The sequence below is a fragment of the Saccopteryx leptura genome, chromosome 2 (genome assembly GCF_036850995.1).
Source record: "Saccopteryx leptura isolate mSacLep1 chromosome 2, mSacLep1_pri_phased_curated, whole genome shotgun sequence".
Classification (NCBI taxonomy): domain Eukaryota; kingdom Metazoa; phylum Chordata; class Mammalia; order Chiroptera; family Emballonuridae; genus Saccopteryx; species Saccopteryx leptura.
In genome coordinates, this window is record NC_089504.1 from 47,240,459 (window position 1) to 47,265,925 (window position 25,467).

At 35.4% G+C, this 25,467-nt stretch overlaps 1 non-coding gene across 1 annotated transcript; it reads left to right on the forward strand.

Annotated features, from left to right (window-relative positions):
* Nucleotides 1–10,777: 10,777 nt before the first annotated feature.
* On the forward strand, nucleotides 10,778–10,853 carry TRNAV-GAC (transfer RNA valine (anticodon GAC)). Its single transcript has one exon. It is a non-coding gene; the product is annotated as a tRNA-Val (tRNA).
* Nucleotides 10,854–25,467: the final 14,614 nt, after the last annotated feature.

The following is a 25,467-nucleotide window of genomic DNA, read 5'->3' on the forward strand; positions in this document are numbered from 1 at the left end:
GGTGCAGTGGATAACGCATTGACCTGGAATGCTGTGGTCACTGGTTCAAAACCCTGGGCTTGCTTTGATGCTTTAGGCTCCTCCCCCTACTTCTCTTTCTCTCTCCTCTCTAGAATGAAAAAATAAAATCTTTAAAATATATAACAATGAGACTGAAGAAAGAAAAAATACGTATGGAGGTATACACATCTCAAGTTCTTACACTGTGTTTGAGGTGATAATCTTTTAAAATAGACTCTAAGTAAGAGAGGTACATGGTAAGAGTAACCACTAAAGATAAAATAATGAGGTATGACAAACAGTAAAGATACAATAGAATTTTAAAATTAAACTCATAAACTCACTAGTATTAAAAAAGTAGAAATAAAGAACACATGGAACAAATAAAAAATAGCAACATGATAGATTTGTTTCACATTATTAATAAACACATTGAATATATTGTGCTGTCCAGTACTCTAGTCACATTTAGTTAATAAGCACATGATATGTGGTAGGACAAATTGCAACGTAATATAAATGTACAACACACACTGGATTTCAAAGATTTAATATGAGTTATAGTAATGTGAAGTATTTCATTAATATATGTTTTCACTGTTTATATGTTTAAATGGTAATATTTTGGAAATATTTAGATAAATAAAATTATGTATTGAAATAATATTTCACCCATTCTTGGTGTGTCTACCAAACTTATTTTTAATTAAATATGTGACTTACATTTGTGGCTCACATTTTATTTTTATTGGATAACACCAGTCCAGATTTTCCAATTAAGAGTAATTATTGTCAGATTGGATGAAAACCAAAACCTATATATATATATATATATATATATATATATACATATATATATACATATATATATATATATGTTGTCTATAGGAACCCCACTCTAAGTGTAAAGACATAAGTCAAAAGTTAAAGAATGGAAAAAACTACAGCATGAAAAAAACTACTTAAATGAAAGCTGGAATGGTAATATTATGTCAGACAAAGCAGACTTCAGAACAAGAGAAAAAAAATGCCAGGGCCAAAACCTACAGAAACATGATAGAATAGTAAAGATGTCAATTCAACAAAAAGCTATAATCATTTTAGATGCAACCAATAAGAGAACTATGAAATACAAGAGTAAAAATGAACAGCAGACAGACATCTTAAGAAATGATAAATCAGGCTAAAATAATTTATTTAGGTTGAAGAAAAATGACACCAGATAAGAATCAGAATCTTAGGAAGAAATGGTGAGTATCTGGGTATATACAAAACACTGGTTTTCTTTTCTAATGAAAATGTCTGTATAAGGTAAAAAAAATACATGTTTTTGTTCAAAGTCTGTTTAACTCAAAAGTTATACCTTCCTTTATGAGCTTTATAACCAATATAAATGTAATGGATAAGAACATTTTAGTGAAATGATGGGGGTCTTGGTAAATAGCCAGCCTACATATTTGGACTGTTTCTAAAATTTATGTGAATTTGTACGTTTAACTCTCTTGGTTATAAAACACTAAATATGTTCATTGTAATTTCTAGAGTAAATGTAAATGAAAAAAAGCTCTCATTAATGAGTCAATAGACTAAAACAAATTTTGAAAATATTCAAATCCAGAAAGAGTGGAGTAAAAAATAAAATTAAGAGGGCAAATGAAAAACTATAATAAAATGGTAGGTCTCAATTGAGCCACACCAATAATTATGTTAAACATTAAGAAACAAAACACTCAATTAACAAACTCTGCCCAAATTGATAAAAGGAAGACTCAACTATATACCATCTAACAGAGATGTAGTTTAAGTAAAATACTTAGGAATATGCAGAGATGCAAAGGCAAAGAAGTGTGACCCTGTTAAGAGATGTAATTAAAACTTGAAGACACAGATAAGTTTAAAGTAAATGAATGAAGATGAAAAATATATACAATGCAAATAGTAAACAGAAAATGCCTGGGATAACTATTTTGCTAATAGACAAAATCAACTTCAAAACAAAGTATTACTAAAAAAAAAAGACATTTCTTTTATAATGATAAAAGTTATTTTGTTAGGATGATATATGAATCAACTGTATGAGTGCTTAAGATGAGAGCTTCAAAAAATATACAAAATGAAAACAGAAAAACAGATAATTAGAAAATAAAAATAAGTTTTGATAGGTTGGGGTTTTCTTCTCCTTCAAAAATTTATAGAAATGCTGGATTTAAAAATTATTAAAGATATAGATGATCTGAACAACCTTATCAACTACCTTAAGTTAACTGACTTTGATAGAACACTACATCAACAGTCATAAAAAACACCACCCTTCGAGTTTACATGACATATTCACCAAAGCAGATTGTGTTTTGGGTGACAAAATGAGCCTTACAGATTTAAAAGAATTAAAATCATACCAGAAAAAATATCTATATTACATATTACACCTCCTAAACTAAGATAACACCTCTTTTTCCTGCTATGTTCTGTGACCACAATAAAATTAAATTAGAAATCAGTAACAAATAGATATCTGGAATACCCAGAACATTTTAAAACTAAACAAACCCTCTGTAAATAATCTATGGGCCAGAGAAGAAATTACCAAAAAAGTAAGGACATGTATTGATATCAACTTCCTTGCAATTTCTTCCCACTGGGAGGGCTCATCTTGGGGCCTTTGAACTGGCCTTGGAATTGGTCCTTTGCTTGGGGCACTTCTAACAACTATCCACATAGCTTTGCCCTCTCACTTCTTTCAGAGGGCTACTCAATTTTCATCTCAATTAAACTTTCTCTGGTAACACTATTTAAAATTGAACCCCCAGTATTTCCTACCCCTTTCCCAGTTTCATTACTCTGTATTGTTCATGAGTGATGTACCATAAATTGTTTTTGCTTTCCTTTGTATTTAGTTTTTCCTATTGAGCTTCATAAGAGCAAGGGATTTTGTCTTGTTTCCTTTTCTGACCTATCCTTTGACTCCTAGTAGACATTTAATGAGGGATTAAATATAAACATAAACACAGAATATGACCAGTATATTAAGAGAGAGCATTGTTGGGTTCTGGGAGTATAAGGAATTTAATTTTTTTTTTATTTCTGCTTATCTGCAATTTCCAATTCTTCTATAACGGTCATGAATCTCTTGTTTATTTTTTATTTATTGATTGATTTTTTTATCATTAAGTGAGAGGTGGGGAGGCAGTGAGACGGACTCCAGCATGCGCCCCAACTGTGATGTACTCGGCAAGTCCCAACCAGGTTATGCTGTACCCATCTGGGACTGCTACTCTGTTGCTTGGTAACTGAGCTATTTTAGTGCCTGAGGTGAGGCCATGGAGCCATCCTCAGTGCCTGGAACTAACTCAATGGAACCATTCAAGCCATTGCTGCAGGAGAAAAAGAAAGAGAGAAAGGGAAGGGAAACTGTGAAGAAGCAGATGGTTGCTTCTGTGTGCCCTGACCGAAAATCGAACCCGGGAATTTCAAATACTGGGCCGACACTACCACTGAGCCAACTAGCCAGGACCCTCTTGTTCACTTTTTAAGAATAAGAATATTGTTCAGAAGTGCCTAGCATCATATTGCCCAGAGCTACTCTTCGAAGTAATTTATATTTTATAGCACTTAACATGCAAGAGGGAAGGAAAGCAGAGGCATAAACTTCTAGAAAATCTCAGCTTTCAAGATATGATGTTATCATTTCTGTCCTAACAAGAACTTTTACTAAACATGATGTGAGGCATATATTAAACATTCAAATATAAGAATCAATAATTTGTTTTTTAGTGATATACAAAATATTTTATTATAGTTTCAAATTACACTATCAACTTTATTTGCCTTACAAACAAATTTGTCTTACAATGTATAAACATGTATGCCCATTACTTGTCTCTAACATTCTTATGTTCAGGTTACCCTAATTATTTAGTATTTGAAAGTGATTAGAGAGTATCCATAGCATTGTATTCATCTTGTTACACTATAACTGTGCTAACTTTTTTTTTTTTTTTTTAAATAACTTTTTATTAATGGTAATGGGATGACATTAATAAATCAGGGTACATATATTCAAAGAAAACATGTCTAGGTTATTTTGTCATTAAATTATGTTGCATACCCCTCGCCCAAAGTCAGATTGTCCTTCGCCACCCTCTATCTAGTTCTCTGTGCCCCTCCCCCTCCCCCTAACTCTCCCCCTGTCCTCCCTCCCCCCACCCCTGGTAACCACCACACTCTTGTCCATGTCTCTTAGTCTCATTTTTATGTTCCACCAATGTATGGAATCATGTAGTTCTTGTTTTTTTCTGATTTACTTATTTCACTCCTTATAATGTTATCAAGATCCCACCATTTTGCTGTAAATGATCTGATGTCATCGTTTCTTATGGCTGAGTAGTATTCCATAGTGTATATGTGCCACATCTTCTTTATCCAGTCTTCTATTGAAGGGCTTTTTGGTTGTTTCCATGTCTTGGCCACTGTGAACAGTGCTGCAATGAACATGGGGCTACATGTGTCTTCACGTATCAATGTTTCTGAGGTTTTGGGGTATATACCCAGTAGAGGGATTGCTGGGTCATAAGGTAGTTCTATTTGCAGTTTTTTGAGGAACCACCATACTTTCCTCCATAATGGTTGTACTACTTTACAGTCCCACCAACAGTGAATGAGGGTTCCTTTTTCTCCACAGCCTCTCCAACATTTGCTATTACCCGTCTTGTTGATCATAGCTAATCTAACAGGGGTGAGGTGGTATCTCATTGTAGTTTTGATTTGCATTTCCCTAATAACTAATGAAGCTGAGCATTTTTTCATATATCTGTTGGCCATTTGTATCTCTTCCTGGGAGAAGTGTCTATTCATGTCCTCTTCCCATTTTTTTTATTGGATTGTTTGTTTGTTTGTTGTTGAGTTTTATGAGTTCTTTGTAAATTTTGGAAATTAGGCCCTTATCTGAGCTGTTGTTTGAAAATATCATTTCCCATTTAGTTGGCTGTCTGTTTATTTTTATATCAGTTTCTCTTGCTGAGCAAAAACTTCTTATTCTGATGTAGTCCCATTCATTTATCTTTGCCTTCACTTCTCTTGCCATTGGAGTCAAGTTCATAAAATGTTCTTTAAAACCCAGGTCCATGAGTTTAGTACCTATGTCTTCTTCTATGTACTTTATTGTTTCAGGTCTTATATTTAGGTCTTTGATCCATTTTGAATTAATTTTAGTACACGGGGACAGGCTGTAGTCGAGTTTCATTCTTTTGCATGTGGCTTTCCAGTTTTCCCAACACCATTTGTTGAAGAGGCTTTCTTTTCTCCATTGTGTGTTGTTGGCCCCTTTATCAAAGATTATTTGACCATATATATGTGGTTTTATTTCTGGGCTTTCTATTCTGTTCCATTGGTCTGAGTGTCTATTTTTCTGCCAATACCATGCTGTTTTGATTATTGTGGCCCTATAATATAGTTTAAAGTCAGGTATTGTAATGCCCCCAGCTTCATTCTTTTTCCTTAGGATTGTTTTGGCTATTCGGGGTTTTTTATAGTTCCATATAAATCTGATGATTTTTTGCTCCATTTCTTTAAAAAATCCCATAGGGATTTTGATGGGAATTGCATTAAATTTGTATATTGCTTTGGGTAATATGGCCATTTTGATTATATTTATTCTTCCTATCCAAGAACAAGGAATATTTTTCCATCTCATTGTATCTTTTTCGATTTCTCTTAACAATGCTTTGTAATTTTCATTATATAGGTCCTTTACATTCTTTGTTATGTTTATTCCTAGGTATTTTATTTTTTTTGTTGCAATTGTGAAGGGGATTATTTTTTTGAGTTCGTTTTCTAATATTTCATTGTTGGCATAGAGAAAGGCTATGTGCTAACTTTTAAACTTGTGTCTTTGTATTATACCCAACTGCCTAAGCGAACTTCATAATTTAACCTCAAAACCAGTTCAGCTTCAAAGAACCTGAAGTATAAAAAGAATTCAATATAAACCTGTGGAGATGTACATATAAAAATTAAAATTAATCCTCCAAAAAGTTGGTGCTCTATTTTTTATGCTGCATAGCAGAAGATAAGACAATGTCTCTTTTATATAAAATTTCAAGAATTAGGTTTGCTTTTTAAATTTTTGATCTCTTTTTAAAAACAAACAAATTCCTATTTTTATCTTTGAAAACAAACATTCAAATAAGGGCAAAATGATTAGCAAATATGTGACATTGAGCCTCATTGTAAACTAAGTCAACATCACCTTTGCTTCACCATCTTATTTAAAAGTTAATGGCAAAAACAAAAAAGTGGTTAAAACTGACAGTATTTTTTTAAAAATGTAAATTATCAGAAAGTACTTGAAATTCACAATCTTTCAGCCATGGAAAATGTAACCTTGTTTTTTATGTCTAGTTAGTTCAGTAGGAATGTTTGCTTTTCACTGCTTAAGTCTTAGCTATATCTGGTGGTTGCAATGCACCATGACCATTTTATATAAGAAAAAAAAATGGTTCTTGTACAATGGTCAGTATTGTATGGCATTGGAGTAGACAAAAAGTGATAAAAATATATTTCTGAAAACATCATCAATCTCTCATCATGCCAAAGATACGCATAATGGAGTCAGCAATTTGTGTTGTTAATTAAGGTGAACACTTTAGTTTTCTTATAATCTGATTTATTTTCCTCTTAGCTATATGCCTTACATGAATGTGCTTCTCTCTTCTTCCTCCAACCACGTCTCTTCCTCCAGCCACTTTGTTCTCCACCCACTTCTCCCCTTAAGAAATGGCACTGTTGGTTGGAGTTTTTGCAGAGTTTTCCCGTGGCCAGTCCAGAGTCTAACATTATTTCTGACAGTCATTTTAACTGGATTCAACTCAAACATGTTAAAGGACTGAAGTAAATTAATTGTATTGTCTATTTCAATAAAACAACCACCACAGCCAAGCCAATATAAACAAGCTATAACAGTAATGGCCAATTTAAAGGTTCATTAACGAATACCAGTGGTAGTACTGTAATTCCCAAACTTTATCACTCAATATTTAACAGCGGTAATTAAAAACACTAGAGAAGATACTATATGACAGTAAGTAGACTGAACTGGATCAGATGATTTACTTATTATTATAAAACATCAAATGTGAATTCAGTACTAGCGGCCTTGCTTATTTTTAGATTTAGTTGTGGCCAAAAATAAATGACAATATTTGACAAATTTTTGATCAACTTTTTCTCTTTTCTTTGGCAAACATTCCTTTCTAATGAACTACCCTCTTTCTTGAGTCTTTTTAAAAATTGTTTGATATGTGTCATAAAATTTTAGGTGGATTTGGAGGATCAACTTTATTTCAATTGTTCTTAGGATGATGACTGAGAGATGCAAAAGAAATAAAAATGGCAGGAGTGTCCTAGAATTGAGATGTTTCTGCTTCTCCTCTAGGGCAAAAAAGAAGCCACAATCACTTTGATATCCATCATAGAAAAATACCTGTCTGTGTCTTGCATACAAAAAAAAATATATTGAAGTGACACATTGCGAAAAACTATCCATCAAACTCTCTAAATGAATTCATCTGTTAGAGTTTGTGAATAGCTTTTCCCAATTTGATTAATAATATTTATCATTATCTTATAAAACTTTTTAACCAATAAGGTGGAAACACTAATACCTTGAAAAAATAAAAAAAGTGAGCAAAGTTTATAAAAATTATAGATGGAGAAATTCAAATAACTAATAAGCATAGAAATGCTCACCCTCATCTGTGCTTTTGTTTGTAATAATAATTTTCTTAAAAAGTCACAATTTTTCACTCATTCTTCCAGACATGAGATTTGAGTGAGAATTCTTATTGGTCAGAGTAGAGTGAGACAGGAAAAATAAAAGTAGATGGTGTCCATAGCCAGTGGAATATTTATGTCTTCTCTTTTTACATTTTACCTTTGGGAGCTAGACTTAGTGAAAGAGCAATGAGATAATCACATTTATAAACAATTGTTTGAAATGGAAGTAAGTACAATATTTTAGAAATCAGTTTGGTAATATGCTAATTTTAAAAAATGTTTGAATGAATTCATACTCTATTGGAGGGATCAATCATGTTTAAAATATATATATAATTATATATATAATTATTAATCAGTTTATAGCATAATAAATATAATAGTGAAAAATCAAATTAAATCTGTATACCAAAAGTATAGCTTGAAAGAGCATGACAATCTTTATTATGGGATATCATGCAACCAGTGAAAGCATATTTTTAGAAAGTATTACCAAACATGGGAAAATGGCTACATTGAGTGTTGGTTGTTACAAGAAAGAGGCCAACTGATGTATAAGCACAACTATTGAAAGTTATGTGTAATGTAATACATACATATTTATATAATTATATATATGTAATTTTTATTTATTTATTTTGGAGAGAAAAAAGAGAGAGAGAAGGGGGGGCAGGAGCAGGAAGCATCAACTCCCATATATGCCTTGACCAGGCAAGCCCAGGGTTTTGACCCAGTGACCCCAGCATTCCAGGTCGATACTATATCCACTGTGCAAAACAAGTCAGGCTTATATAATTATATAATAAATATATAAATGTTCATGTATTTATTTTTATATATTCACAATCATATTTAAGACCAAAAAAATGACAATCTCTATCTCTGGGTATATTAGTCTTCTTGGACTTCTGTAACAAAATACCATGGACTGGGTTGATTAAACAATAAGAATTTATTTCTCACTGTTCTGGAGGCTGGAAGTTAAAGTAAGGACACTAGAAAGGCAAGTGTCTGGTGAGAGCTCTCTCGATGGGTTGCAGATGACCACCTTCTTGCTGTGTCTTCTCATGGAGGAGAGAGAGAGTTCTGGTTTCTTTTTCTCTTCTTGTAGACATTCATTTCATGGGAAACTCATCCTCATGACCTCACACAAATCTAATTACTTACTAACATAACAGCAACATCTCCAAATATCATCACATTCGGGTTCAGTGCTTCAGTATATGTATTTTGGGGAGCTACTTTCAGTCAATCACAGAGTGATTATTTTAAGGTAACATAATTTCTTCTTTAAACTTAGTAATTGCTACCAAGTATTTTCTAAGGATTCTAAACAAGTAAAATTTTACAATACAACAATATTAACAATTAAAAAAATAAAGATTCTAAATGGGACTATGACAAATCCTGCTTCATTTTAGAGTTTTGAACATTTTATTAACCTTCTATTGATTACCTCTCTCGTGTGCAGGAGCTCTTTGAGATTGAAATGTGCTAATCAGTATGAATCTCATTTCTTAAATATACACATGGGTACTTCAAATAAGAGTAGTAATTTAATCAGACTATGTAGTTGCTCTGAAAAAATTGGGAAATGAATATTTTTAGATTCTTAAAGTTTTATACACCCTGGCAGTCCACACTGCCGTTAAATAGTTATGTTTCCAGTAAAATACCTAGAAAGGAAAATTCATAGCAAAGAGAGATAAGATTTTTCTTTCATATATGAAGTCAAGTAAGAAAGTGCTAATGAGAGAACAGTGCCAACCACAGGTACCACTTAGAGACAAGAATGAGGCTGCCAGAGTTGCCTTCTTAAACTTTATAGGCCAATTATATCTTTCCTAATTCATTGCAAACAAAACTTTAAATAAATAAATAAAATCAGAAAAGGAGAAAACAGCCTATATCAGGTTTTGCTCATAACACAAAGAGTTCATCCTATGGGGAAGAACTACATAAAACAAATTTCAATGGTCAATTGTCTCATTTAATCAGTTACAAAATAGTATGAGAATTAGCATGCGACTCCTAGCTATTTGCTTGTTTCTGTTCATCTAATGAACATCTTTTAGGAAACATCTTGGTCTTAGTTTGATATCAAAGTAATATTAGCTTTATAAGATCAGTCAGAAAGTGTTTTTGTTTTTTTCCATTTCCAAAACGTTTTGTTCAGGATTGTTGCTATGTATTCCTCAAGGTTTGAAAGTATTCAGCTGAGAAATCATATAGCCAAAAATTTTATTCATAGGAAATTTTAAGTAAGCATTATATTTCTTTAATAGTTTAAACTCTAATTGAGTTTTACAAAAAATTTGACATGTCATCTAGATTGCCAAATATATTGGCCTAAAGATTTTATAACACCTCCTATTATCAAATTAATCTCTGTAGATTCTGCATCCTTTCTATTTCATTCCAGATCTCTGCTATTTGTGACCTTTCTTATTTTTTCTTCTTGACTAATCAAGTTGATATTTTTTCATATTTACTCTTTTTCTTTAAAGGAACGAATTCATGATTCTGTTTATTTTCTCTATATTTGGCTAATTACTGTTTTGTTGGCTTGTGCTCTTAATTTTTATTCCTTCTATTTAATTTGCATTTTCTTTATACTCCACTTTTGGCTTCTTAAGGTAGAACCTTAAGTGAATTGATTTTAAAACTTTCATTACAATGTAAGCATATTGCATCTATAAATTTCCCTCTAAGAAACATGTTAAGCTGCGTCCCACAAATTTTATTATATTTTTACATTCTCTTGCTGTTTCAACTGTTTTCAAATTTACTTCATGACTTTTTTTTCTTTTCACTCATGGATTATTCTAAAGCATTTTGCTTAATTTCTTAATTTTGGAGTATTCTTTCATATTTCTTATTAACATCCTTTTTCTGGTCCATGATGTGATCCAGATTCTTTCATTTCATTTAGTGGTCATGTCCCCAAGTCTTCAGACAGTTCCTCGGACTTGCGAGAAATGATTTTAAAAAAATACTAGGCTAGGCCCTGGCCAGTTGGCTCAGTGGTAGAGCGTCGGCCTGACGTGCAGAAGTCCTGGGTTCAATTCCCGGCCAGGGCACACAGGAGGAGCACCCATCTGCTTCTCCACCCCTCCCCCTCTCCTTCCTCTCTGTCTCTCTCTTCCCCTCCCACAGCGAGGCTCCATTGGAGCAAAGATGGCCCGGGCGCTGGGGATGGCTCCTTGGCCTCTGCCCCAGGCCCTAGAGTGGCTCTGGTGGCAACAGAGCGACGCCCCGGAGGGGCAGAGCATCGCCCCTGGTGGGCAGAGCGTCGCCCCCTGGTGGGTGTGCTGGGTGGATCCCGGTCGGGCGCATGCGGGAGTCTGTCTGACTGTCTCTCCCCGTTTCCAGCTTTAGAAAAATACAAAAAATAAAAATAAAAAATAAAATACTAGGCTATTATTTTGTAGAGTGTCCCTCAATTTCAATTTGTTTAATGTGTTTTCACAAATTTTTCTCATAACTCAGATAGAAGTTACACATTTATGTAAAAATGGCATAGAATTGATGTTATGTCCTACTAAGTACATCATATATGTTACATGATATTGATGTATTTAATGACTAATAATGTTAAATTTTCTTACTTGTTAAGAGGTAACTCCACTGCAAAGTTTATGGTGACACATCTTTGGGAAGATACTTTGACACAATGCAAATATCTTCTTTCTCAACAAACCTTCACCACTAATTTTAGCATATTCCAAAGGTCCTTCCTTGTAACAATTATTACTGCAGGATTGACAAAATGGTGACTTTATATTTTCTTAATTTTTTCTATATTTAATGACTAAAATTTTACTATAAGGAAGAGCTGGTCCTTCTTTTCTTTACTTATTCAATGTTTTATATCAGTATGGACTCAGAGATATTTTATCTTCTTCTTTGAGCTATAATCTATTACTGTCATTACTTATTTTGTTGCTCAAATTTTCCCAGCTTTGGCTATAACAGTTCCTCCGGGCTGAGTTCTGTATCTATCCTGTCCACATGTCTCCATCATTTCTGAACATTTCCTTACTTTCTGGCACCACAAAATGCTCCAAGCTTATCTTGTATTTGCCCTGCCCAATCCTGATGTCAAACATTTCTTCAACAAACTTTGATTTCTTTAATTGATGAATGATACTTTCTTTGTGGCTGGGTTGTCATTGTTTCTAGGTCCTTTTGCTAGAGGAGCGAGGAAATTTGTACACATATGTACACTCACACATTCATACTTATCTGTGTTTCTCCAAGTATTTATCTGTCCATGATCTAAAAACCACGATATACCAATATTTTTTTTTAATCCAACACTACAGTATTCCCTCTAGCATTCCCCTTTGCCTTATTTCTAACTCCATTCTCTGACCACATTATATTTACTTTTTGTTCAATGCTACATACATATTCTATATTTATAAAATCATACCATTATAAAAACATATTTATAACCTGGAGCATATTTGTACACACTCTTTTTGTCTTTATATATATAGTCAAATAGTGTTTTCCTTTTTTTAAATTACTTTGGTCGGCTGTTTTTTGCCTGCATCCTATCAGTGTGGTTTTATTTATCATGTGTAATAGAGTTGACCTCTTTTGTTTTGTTTTGTGTGTCGTTTTGTATTCCCCGTATCCTGGTAGATTGTAATAATTTATTTTGGGGATATGTGAAACATTATCATGGCTCCAAGGAGCAGGCTCAAACATGCTCGGCAGAGTGTCACTCCTCCCTCTTCTCTATATCCTGTTTCTATTCTATTCTTTCTATCCCATTTTCCACCCACCTTCTGCAGGTAAACAATCTCATTCGTTTATAGACTATCTCTTCTATATTTATTTTGCACAAGGAAATCACACATACATATTTACTTAAGCCTCATTCTTCCTTATATAAAGTGTAGTATACTATAGGAACTTCTGCATTTTACTTTTATCATGTGATAATTTATCACATTCAATATAAGAGCAGTAACTCATAGTTATGAGTCTATAACATTCTTATTTTCCAGAATCGTGATCTGTCTTTTCTGTTTCGTTGTCTGACTTACTCCTGATTGTGGATCACGCTTTCTTGCTTCTTGGCATATTTAGTCCTTTTTTTCTGATGCTGGAATTGTGAGTGGCTGCATTGTTGTTCCTACTTTTATCTGGCAGGCAGTATGAGTTACTCACAGATCCGTGTGATATCTTTAAGGCTTCTTTTTCAGCTTTGTTATGGTTGGTGTAGAATGGGTTACACTCCAGCAGGTACAGGTGAGCTCTACTACTAAGGCCTGACCTCATGGGTTATCACTAGGGACTTTCAGTGGCCAGATCAAATGTCTTTCTGCTTTCTGTGAACTCTGGGAGTTGTTCTGCTTACAAGCTTCTAATTATCCTGTGTTTATCCTCATGGACTTGAATTCAACACATGTACTAATTAGTGCTCAGCAAAAATACAAGGGTTTGGGTGATGGATATACAACATAATCAAATGTCAAAATGACTTGGAGATGTTTTCTCTGAATCTATGTACCCCCTAATTGACCAATGTCACCCCGTTAAAATTAATTGTCTAAACAAACATATATATATTTATAAGAAAACATATATATATATTTATATATAAAATAGAAGGTTATCCCAGGCATATTTCTGAAGCTTTTTGTCTTTGCCTCCCTCCTTCCTGGCATGTGCTGTGCCACCTCATCACTGTCCCTACTGGTTTCTACAGCGTGTCCGTAAAGTCATGGTGCACTTTTGACCAGTCACAGGAAAGCAACAAAAGACGATAGAAATGTGAATTCTGCACCAAATAAAAAGAAAACCCTCCCAGTTTCTGCAGGACGATGTGGCAGCATGCACGCATGTGCAGATGATGACATAACACCGTGTATACAGCGGAGCAGCCCACGGCCATGCCAGTGGAGATGTGGACGGTACAGAGGAAAGTTCAGTGTGTTCTGTGGCTCGCTAAATTCGAATCCATGACCAAAGTGCAACATGAATGTCAGTGCATTTATAACAAAGCGCCACCACACAGGAATAACATTACTCAGTGGGATAAGCAGTTGAAGGAAACCGGCAGTTTGGTGGAGAAACCCCATTCTGGTAGGCCATCAGTCAGTGACGAGTCTATAGAGGCTATACGGGATAGCTACCTAAGGAGCCCTAAAAAATCTGTCTGTGAGCCCACATCAAACTGCACTGAATAGGTATGAAACTGGGAGAGTTTTTCTTTTATTTGGTGCAGGTTTCACGTTTCTATCGGCTTTTATTGCTTTCCTGTGACCGGTCAAAAGTGCACTATGACTTTACGGACGCACTGTACGTCCTCACCTCAGTAAGACTGGAAGTCTCAGCTGTGGCTCCCTCTTCTTGGGCCTGTGGTTCTGCAATTAAGCAGAAAACTGGGATGACCATGTGTTGATCCGATTTTGTTTTCTTTCTCTCAAGGTTCACTGTTTTGTTCTGTCTATTGTACAATGTCTGAAAAAAATCGATACATATATTTTGTTCAGTTGTCTGGTTGTTTACCTCCAAAAACGTGTTTGGTCCTTGTTACTGCTTCAGGTTTGGCCATTTTTAGTTTTTGGTATCAAACTGTAAGTAGTGCTCACTAGCCAGTATATTACCTTTGTGCAACGTAGGAACAAACAACCTTTCTTTAAGGCACTGTCATAAATCTGCAAATTGTGGCAACAAATAATATGCAAATCTATGATGACTGTGAGGTGAATAGTGCCCTTGGAGCTGTGCAAGGTGTAACTTACACAAACATAAACAGTGGCTTTGGAAGAATTCTAGAAAGAAATATAGCTGCTGCTACATTATGTAGAATTCTGTAGAGCACAGCAAGGACAATGACCTTACTTTTTTGTTAGAGGCTATCATGGCTTAAGGAGATTCTTTTAAGAGTAGAGATTTAGTGACTTCTAAAGAAAATAAAAATATTATTTAAGAAGTATGAGAAGCTCATAAATATATCTATTGAGAAAAACATTGTGGAAAACCAGTCAAATCATTGGATGCTGAAAACTAAACTACTGGTTGTGATACATGAGGGAATCAGGGACCCTCAGGGTGTATGTAATTACACATTATATATGTAAACATATATCATGGATATTTATGTTGTGTACCTAAGAATCACATGTAATAGCTCCTTCTTGGGTCTTCTTTATTTAGGAAAAATTAATTTAAGTAAATGAGAGAAAGACTGCCTTAACAGGAAAATGAAAAAAAAGGCAAAAGCTGTGTGTGAAAGTATGGAGGACCTGTCCCTCTTGATACTCTTAAAGATGATTGACAGGTGAGACATGAGCTGAGACCTTTTTTTAGACCCACTAGCAGAGCTAAATAATCCCTGTCCTTAGCAATTTACTGACTTACTAAATTTCTATAACTTTATTCAGGAATGACTGACCACCTACTTGGCATTGTGACATATAATACCATAACTAAAAAGATAAGACATCATGCTGTCTTTGGGCAAATTGTAAATGGCAGGAGGGATAGACACACAAAAAATAATTTCAATATAAGTAATATTTCTCCAAAGTGAAATAATGTATGAAAGATGAAACTTTAAGAAGCATGTGTTAGACAGAGGCTTCCTCCCAAATAATTATAATCTAGAGACCTCTCTCACTATATGTATGTCTGCATACAACCATGTATATACACATCTACACACTCAAATTTATACTTTTATTTAGCGTACAAATGTCTGAGAGTTCTTATAAATTATTCATAAAACAAAGTTGCATTAAAGTTTTTGCTTCAAACTTAAGATCCTTTATTATCATAGATACACTTTTTTTCTCTGACAAGTATAATTTAATTTTAGTAGTTACCACATTTTATGTAACACTATCACATGCATTGTGCTTTATTTGATGAGGTTAATGCAGTTGCAGTTATCTGAGAGTTTCTTGCCATGAGCTGCTGTAATGTCTTTGTATTGAATCCCGAGGAGTTTGCTGTGGTTCCTAATGAAATTTATCAGATTAATTTCAAAGCTAAATGAAGATTATTGAGCTCCAAAGAAATACTGACTTCTAAGGGCAGAAACAATGGCTTCTCAGAGAGTGATAAAAGTTCTTGCTGTGGCCTCATGCTATAACTAATATAAAAACAGCAGTGTTTCCAAATGAATCACATCAATGGTTTCTGTGAGCACCTCACACTGATGTCCTATTTCTCCTTTTTTGTCTTGTAGGAAAAAATGAGGCAGCTTGTGACACTGAGAAATAGAAGGGCGGTGTTTGCAGTGTAATATCAATAGAGAATTGTTAGAATTGTATTAGAATATAATTTACTAAAAGGACAATATTTTTTTTTCTATTGCTGCTGGAACAAATTACTATAATCTTAGTGGCTTAAAACAACAGTTGTATAGCCCTGGCCAGGTGACTCGGTTTGTTAGAGCATTATCCCAAAGTACAGAGGTTGCCAGTTCGATCCCTGGTCAGGGCACATAGAAAAACAGGTTGATTTTCCTGTCTCTCTCTCCGTCTCTCTCTTCCTCTTTCTCTAAAATCAACTTTAAAAAAAAAGTTTGTTTTGGCCCTGGCCGGTTGACTCAGTGGTAGAGCATCGGCCTGTTGTGTAGATATCCTGGATTCGATTCTCATTTAGGGCACACAAAGAGAAGCACCCATCTGTTTCTCCACCTCTTCCCTTCTTGTTTCTCTCTCTCTCTGTCTCTCTCTCTCTCTCTCTGTGTCTCTCTTCCCCTCCTGCAGCCATGGGCTAATTAGAGTGAGTTGGCCCGGGTGCTGAGGATTGGCTCCATGGCCTCTGCCACAGGTGCTAAGAAGAGCTCAGTTGCTGAGCAATGGAGCAACATGCCAGATGGGCAGAGTATCAACCCCCTAGTAGGTTTGCTGGGTGGATCCCGGTAGGGGTGCATGCTGGAGTCAGTCTCTCTGCCTCCCCTCCTCTCATTGAATCAAAAAACAAAAACCAAATAAAAAAGTTTGTTTTTTTACTAAAATCAAACAAATAACAAGTAGTGCATTATCTTACACTTCTAAAGTCAACTCGTCTGAAATGACCTCATGTAGCTAAAAGCAATGTATCAGCAGGGCTTTCTGGAGACAAGGAAAGTTTCCAGTTCCTTGCCCTTTCCAGCTTCCAGGTGCTCTCCACATTCCTTAGCTCAAGGTCCCTTTCTAAGTGTTTTTCTCTTTTTTAAATTAAATTTATTGAGATAACATTGGTTAATAAGTTTATATAGGTTTCAAGTGCACATTTCTATGACACGTCATCTATATATTGCATTGTGTGACTACTACCCATAGTCAGATCTTCTTCTGTCACCATATATTTGACTCTCTTTACCCTTTACTATTTCCAGTCCCCCTTTCCTCTAGTAGCCACCATACTTTAGTCAGTGTCTATGAGTCTCAGTTTTATATCCCACATATGAGTGAAATCATACACTTCTTAACTTCTGTCTGACTTATTTCGCTAACATGGTTTTCTCAAGATCCATCCATGTTGTTGCAAATGGCATTATTTTATTTTTTCTTATGACTGAGTAGTATTCCATTGTATATATGCACCACATCTTTTTCCACTCATCTATCAAAGGACACCAATTGTTTTAATGTCTTGGCCATCATGAATAATGCTGCAATCGATGTAAGATTGAATATATTTTCAAAATTTTCAGGTATACCCAGAAAAGGTGTTGTTAGGTCATATGATAACTCTATTAATTTTTTGAGGAACCTTCACACTCTTTTCCACAGTGGCTCTACCAGTTTACATTCCCACCAGCAGTAAATGAGGGTTCCTTCTTCTCCACAACCTCTCCAACACTTGTTATTTACTCGTCTTAATAAAAACAGCCATTTTAACAAGTGTGAGGTGGTATTTCACTGTAGTTTTGATTTGCATTTCCTTAATAACTAGTGAAGTTGAGCATTGTTTCATATGTCTGTTGATTATTTTTTATCCTCTTGAGAGAAGTGTCTGTTCAGGTCCTCAACGCATTTTTTTAATCGGATTGTTTGTTTTCTTGACTTGAGTTGTATGAGTATTTATATATTTTGGACATTAACCCATTGTTGAACTTGCTGTTTGCAACCAGCAGTCACATCAATCTGACCTTCAGTTTACTCATCATATCTGCTTTGCTGACTCTCTCTCACCTCTCTTTTATTTATAAAGTTCTTTATAATTATTTATTATTATTCTTTAAGACCCTTGTTCCCCTAAGTGACTTGAGCCCAGCTGGATAAACTTCCCTTCTCATGGGCAAAGTCTCTTTTGCCATAAAGGTAGTAACATTCACAGGTCCCAAGAATTAAGACATGGACTTCGTTGCAGGGTATTATTCTACCTACCATGCCCAAGATGTGAAAGGTCTTAAATATGATACTTCCCCATGTTATTAATTTTGATAGGTTATATTGATAGGCGAGTAATATTTTTAAAGGTTTTTTGAATTGTAGATATAAATTGGACATAGGAAAATATTCAATATTCAAGGTATTTTTAACTAATTGTAGAAAGTTGCTGAGATGACACAATAACTTCTCATATTGAATTTGTTGCTGGAAATACTTGGCTGCAAGGAGTCCTTGCATTTTAAAATGTTTGTATGAGATTTCTGTAAAATAATATGTCCAATGTCTGAAAATGTGCCTGGTCTCTCTGTCTTCTGGTGCAGTATCTGTCCATTGGTTATTGCTTAGAATGCTGCCTGCTGCACAGGACTTGGTCAAAAACTTTCCGTGTTTCTGTTATAGAACTTAAATGATTCTGTACTATTGGTGGTTAAACAGAGAATCCTGGAGTTTTCAGAGGACACAAAATTATTTAGCTCTGGCAATAAATCTAAAAAAAGAGAGAGAGAGCTAGAGACGGAAGCCACACTTCCGAATCTGTCTATTGTATGTCTTCTAGGCATCAGGAAATGTTTGTAGTCATTTTGCTTAACTGCAATGGAATGTTTAAATCAAAATAGCCTAGGATTCCAGAATGGCTTTCTTTTCCTGAAGCATTTCTGCAAGTGCAGAGTCCTCCTCTGGGCTTGGGCAGGAATCTAGACCTTGATCCTCCTCTGGGCTTGGGCAAGAATCTAGACCTTGATCCTCCTCTGGGCTTGGGCAGGAATCCAGACCTTGAGGCACAGCTCTGCCTGGGTCTTGTTTCCCCTTGTTTTCTCCCCTCAACACTGACTTAGAAGTTGGAAAAGTAAATAAACTTTGTGTTGTGTATTGTGCTAAAATCTGCGCATCACTGGATGTTCTGAGACTTAGTAGTAGGGGGTATTAGCAATATGGTTTTGAAGATCCATCTGTCCATGAGAATTATTATATTATAGTGTTGTCTTGTTATAGAGCAGGATGATAAAATTTTGTAAAAGGAGATATTTATGCTTTAATCTTTGTTTCCTGGAAAGAATCCTAAAATACTGGGTAAATATATCAAATTATATATTACAGATATATATTTTTTTCATCTTAGTGAGAGGAGGAGAAGCAGAGACAGACTCCCACATGTGCCGGCCAGGATCCACCTGGCAAGCCCGCTAGGGGATGATGCTCTGTCCATCTGGGGCCCTTGCTCCATTGCATGTGGAGCCATATTTTATTGCCTGAGGTGGAGGCTATGGAGCCATCCTCTGCACCCGGGGCCAAATCGTTCTAATTGAGCCTTGGCTACAGGAGGTGAGGAGGAGAGAGAAAGAGAGAGAGACAGAGAGAGAGAGAAAGAGAGAGAGAGAGAGAGAGAGAGAGGAGAGAGGAGAAGCAGATGGACACTTCTCCTGTGTACTCTGACCAGGAATTGAGCCCGGGACCTCCACACACTGGGCTGATGCTCTACCACTGAGCCAACTGACCAGGGCTCAGATATTTTTATTTTAAATGTTCATGAGCAAAGTTATTGTCAGTTAGCTTGCTCTATGGATCTTTATGAATATTAAAATATGATTAATATATAATTAAATTATTTCATAAATACTACTCATGAATTCTTTCTTTTGTGTAGCCCTGGCCAGGTGGCTCGGTTTGTTAGAGCATTGTCCCAAAGTACAGAGGTTGCCAGTTCGATCCCTGGTCAGGGCACATAGAGAAACAGATTGTTCTTCCTGTCTCTCTCTACCTCTCTCCCTTCCTCTCCCTCTAAACTCAACTTTAAAAAAGTTTGTTTTGGCCCTGGCCAGTTGGCTCAGTAGACTAGAAGAGGCATCTTATGAAAAGAATAGCAATACAATTTGAAAATTATAAATACAATAGATCTAAATTGTTTTTCTTGTGCTTCATATCAGCAAAAATAACAAAGTAGTTCGATAGTAGCAGGTTAAGTGGTTATAGAGTATCCTTATCTCATGCAAAACAATTGCAGATAATTGAAGCTTCATTTTTCTGTTAAATTGGGTATTGGTTTTTAAAGGTAGCTTTAAAAATATGAGAAATATAATGACATGTTTAAGTGTCCTGATTGGAGGACTATGCACCCAACAGATACTGAATTAAATGAGTATCTCTCAAGAATTCTCCAAAAAGTAGAGAGCAAAGTATAATCTTTGGAACCATGAATGTGCTAGCGTACATGGAAAAGGAGATTTTGCAGATGTGGTATGTTAAAGACTTTGAGATGGGGAGATTATCCCGGATTACTTAGGCAGGCCCAATATACTCAAAAGAGACTTTAAACGTAGAAGGAGGACTCAGAAGAGAGGCAGAGGGAAATGTGACTGTGAAAGCTTGTTTGAATCGATATAGTGTGGGAAGGACTAAACCTGCTATTACTCACTTAAAGATGGAGAAAGGGTGCCTAGAGCTAAGGAATGTGGACAATCTCTAAAAGATAGAAAGGCAAGGGAATGGATTAGTCTATAGAAATTCCTGAAGGAAAACAGCCTTGCCAGCTCTTTGATTTGATCTCAAAAGAGCCATATTTGACTTCTGACCACCACAACTGTAAGAATAAATTTGTACTATCTAAGCAACTAACTCTGTAGTGATTTGTTACAGTAGCATTAGAAAACTAGTAACATGAAGCAGAGTGTATTAGAATTACTAGTATTACCTATGGGAGACAGCTAAAATCATCTCTCGTTGAAAGTGAATTACAGAACTGTCAGTTCGTTTCAAAAGGAAAAAAAAACTCTCTAACCAACTCAGTAGTTTTAATTTTTAAAGAAAATTTTAGAGAAATACAAGACTCAAACAAGCCAAGTTTTGAACTAACTTAAATTAGAAAGTTATGAATTTCTAACAGTGTGCAAATATTTTGAAATTTCAACTCAGTTGTTTCTTACAAATGTGACTTACTGCTCTGAAGATAGTCAGGTTAACAAATCTTCACACACAAGTTTACAGACTTACATTTTCCAGCTTTTAAATAACTCAAAACGGATCAATGAAATATCTTTGGCAATAAAGTGTACTCTGTGTATGTGTTTGTGTATATTATTTTTAAAGATTCAGCCTAAAAAGTTCATCAGCATCTGCCCCTTTAAATTTTGTTGACTTCAGAAACATTCTTTTTTTTTTTTTTTTTTTTTTTTTTGACAGAAACAAAGAGAGTCAGAGGGTCAGAGAGAGGGACAGATAGAAATACAGGAAGTGAGAGAGATGAGAAGCATCAATTTTTCCTTGTGGCACCTTAGTTGTTCATTGATTGCTTTCTCATATGTGCCTTAACCAGGGGGCAACCGCAGATTGAGTGACCCTTTGCTTAAGCCAGAGACCCTGCGCTCAAGCTGGTGAGCTCATGCTGAAGCCTGACGAACTTGCACTCTAGCCTGAGACCTCAAGGTTTCAAACCTGGGTCCTCCACGTCCCAGTGCGATGCTCTATCTACTGTGCCACAGCCTGGTCAGGCCAGAAGCATTTTTGAAGATACTTTGTGGGGATAAAAATTATAGCTGGTACTCTTTTATGTGGTTTATTTGTTGGTTTACACATACATGTTTTTACTTACTGGACTCATCATCATTACAAGCAGGTAGGTCCTTTCTTTGAAAGCATTGTACCCTTGTTATGAAGAAGAAATGTAAAAAATTGCTAGAAACTTTTATTTTAGGCACTATAGTTCCAAGCACACTGTAAATAAATAAATAAATAAATAAATAAATATCCTTTAAAATGAATAGAGAGAGTATTCATTAAACACTTGGTTTTAAGTTCCCACCATCATAAATACTTGACTTTATAACCCACCTGTGGGTTAGGCATAAGGGACAGTGCATGTAGAGTATATGGTACCAAACCAAGACTTTATCATACATTTTTAAATTAATTTTAATGGGGTGACATTGATAAATCAGGGTACATATATTCAGAGAAAACATCTCCAGGTTATTTTGACATTTGATTATGTTGCATAACCCTCACCCAAAGTCAAATTGTCTTCCGTCACCTTCTATCTGGTTTTCTTTGTCCCCTCTCCTCCCCTCACCCCCTCCCTCTCCTCCTTTCCCACCCCCCCTGCCATAACCATCACATTCTTGTCCATGTCTCTGAGTCTCATTTTTATGTCCCACCTATGTATGGAATCATATAGTTCTTAGTTTTCTCTGATTTACTTATTTTACTCAGAATAATGTTATCAAGGTCCATTCATATTATTGTAAATGATCTGATGTCATCATTTCTATGGCTGAGAAGTATTCCATAGTATATATGTACCAAAGCTTTTTAATCCACTCATCCACTGATGAACACTTGGGCTGTTTCCAGATCTTCGCTATTGTGAAAACTGCTGCCATAAACATGGGGATGCATTTCTCCTTTTGGAACAGAGCTTTGGTGTTCTTAGGGTATAGTCCTAAATGTGGGATAGTTGAGTCAAAAGGCAGTTCGATTTTTAATTTTTTGAGGAATCTCCATACTGTTTTCCACAGTAGCTGCACCAGTCTGTATTCCCACCAGCAGTGCAGGAGTTCCCTTTTCTCCACATCCTCGCCAGCACTTATTCTGTGTTGTTTTGTTGATGAGCGCCATTCTGACTAGTGTAAGGTGATATCTCATTGTGGTTTTAATTTGCATTTCTCTAATGATTAGTGATGTTGAGCATTTTTTCATATGCCTATTGGCCATCTGTATGTCCTCTTTGGAGAAGTGTCTATTCATTTCTTTTGCCCATTTTTGATTGGATTATTTGTCTTTCTGGTGTTGAGTTTTACAAGTTCTTTATAAATTTTGGTTATTAACCCCTTATCAGACGTATTGTCAAATATATTCTCCCATTGTGTGGTTTGTCTTTTTATTCTGTTTATATTGTCTTTAGCTGTGCATAAGCTTTTTAGTTTGATAAAGTCCCATTTGTTTATCCCGTCTTTTATTTCACTTGCCTGTGGAGATAAATCAGCAAATATATTGCTGTGAGAGATGTCAGAGAGCTTACTGCCTATGCTTTCTTCTAAGATGCTTATGGTTTCATGGCTTACATTTAAGTCTTTTATCCATTTTGAGTTTATTTTTGTGAGTGGTGTAAGTTGGTGGTCTAGTTTCATTTTTTTTTTTTTTTTTGTATGTAGCTGTCCAATTTTCCCAACACCATTTATTAAAGAGGCTGTCTTTAGTTCATTGTATGCTCTTACCACCTTTGTCAAATATCAGTTGTCCATAAAACTGTGGGTTTATTTCTGGGTTCTCTGTTCTGTTCCATTGATCTATATGCCTGTTCTTATGCCAGTACCAGGCTATTTTGAGTACAATGTCCTTGTAGTATAACTTGATATTGGGAAGTGTAATACCTCCCGCTTTATTGCTGAGGCTATTTGTGTTCTTTTTTGGTTCCATATAAATTTTTTTAATATGTGTTCTATATCTTTGAAGTATGTCATTGATATTTTAATTGGTATTGCATTGAATTTATAAATTGCTTTGGGTAATATAGACATTTTAATGATGTTTATTTTTCCTAACCATGAGCATGGTATATGCTTCCACTTGTTTGTATCTTCCTTGATTTCTTTTATCAATGTTTTATAATTTTTTGAGTACAAGTCTTTAATCTCCTTGGTTAAATTTACTCCTAGGTACTTAATTTATTTGGTTGCAATAGTGAAGGAGATTGTTTCCTTAATTTCTCTTTCTGACAGTTCATTGTTGGTATATAAAAAAGCCTCTGATTTCTGTATGTTAATGTTATATCCTGCCACCTTGCTGAATTCATTTATCATAGGTTGGGAACCTATGGCTCGCGAGTCAGATGTGGCTCTTTTGATGACTGCATCTGGCTCACAGACAAATCTTTAATAAAAAAAATAGTAACATTAAGAATATAAAACATTTTCATGTATTATAATCCATTCATTTCCTCCCACTCATGTTCATGGTTGTGGGTGGCTGAAGCCAATCACAGTTGTCCTCCGAGATACTAAATTTTTATTGGATAATGAGGAATGTACATAGGTCGTTGTGATGTCAGGAAGTAAACTTTGCTCCTTTTAATCAAGTAGTCAGCTAGCTAATTACAGAAACTCTTTTGATGAAAAAGATGGCTAAGAGAAAAAAAGATGAGGAGTATAGTATTTTTGAGCAGGAATGGAAAGAGGAATGTGCCTTTATGGAGAGAGCAGGTTCTTCAGTGTGTCTAATATGCAATGATAAAAGTGCATCGATGAAATGGTCAAATATAAAGTGGCACTTCAACACATGCCATACTACACTTGTATCAAAATATCCAGCAAGGGACAGCAGGAAGAAAGCATGTCAAGAGCTACTGTGCAGAGTGCAAGCTAGTCAGCAGCATCTTTGTGTTTGGACCCAAAAAGGTGACTGGAATTTGGCTAGCTTTGCTGGTGCTTTAGCAATTGTGAGAAAGGGAAAGCCATTCACAGATGGGGAGTATGCCAATACATTCATGTTGATGTTGCCAATGAACTTTTTGATGACTTTTTGAATAAAGACAAGATAATCAAATGAATAAAAGACATGCCTCTGTCGGCAAGAACTGTTCATGATCGTACCATCATGATGGCAAATCAAATTGAGGCACACAAGTGAAGGACATAAATGCAGCACCATTCTTTTCTCTCTGTTGAATGAGTCAACAGACGTAAGCCATTTAACCCAGTTCAGCATGATTGCAAGGTATGCTGTCAGTGACACACTACCTGAGGAAAGTCTTGCGGTTTTGCCTATCAAAGAGACAACAATAGGGGAGGATTTATTCAAGTCTTTTACTGAGTTCACTAAAGAAAAAAATCTACCAATAGATAAACTTATTTCGGTGTGTACTGATGGAGCTCCGTGCATGGTGGGGAAAAACAAAGTATTTTTAGCACTTCTTTGTGAACATGAAAAGAGACCCATCCTAAGTTTTCACTGCATCCTACATCAGGAGGCACTTTGTGCTCAGATGTGTGGTGAGCAGCTTGGTAAGGTGATGTCCCTGGTCATTCAAGTGGTCAACTTTATTGTTGCGGGATCCTTAAATGATTGCCAGTTTAAAACACTGCTGGATGAAGTTGGGAATAATTATTCTGGTCTGCTTCTGCACAGCAATGTGCGTTGGTTGTCAACAGGGAAGGTGCTCAGCCCTTTCGTGGCTTGTCTGAGCAAAATCCAGACTTTTCTTGAAATAAAAAATGTCGAGCATCCTGAGTTAGCTAACACTGAGTGGCTCCTGAAGTTCTACTATCTTGTGGACATGACTGAACATCTGAACCAGCTCAATGTGAAAATGCAAGGCATTGGAAATAGTCTTATCTCTTCAACAAGCAGTGTTTGC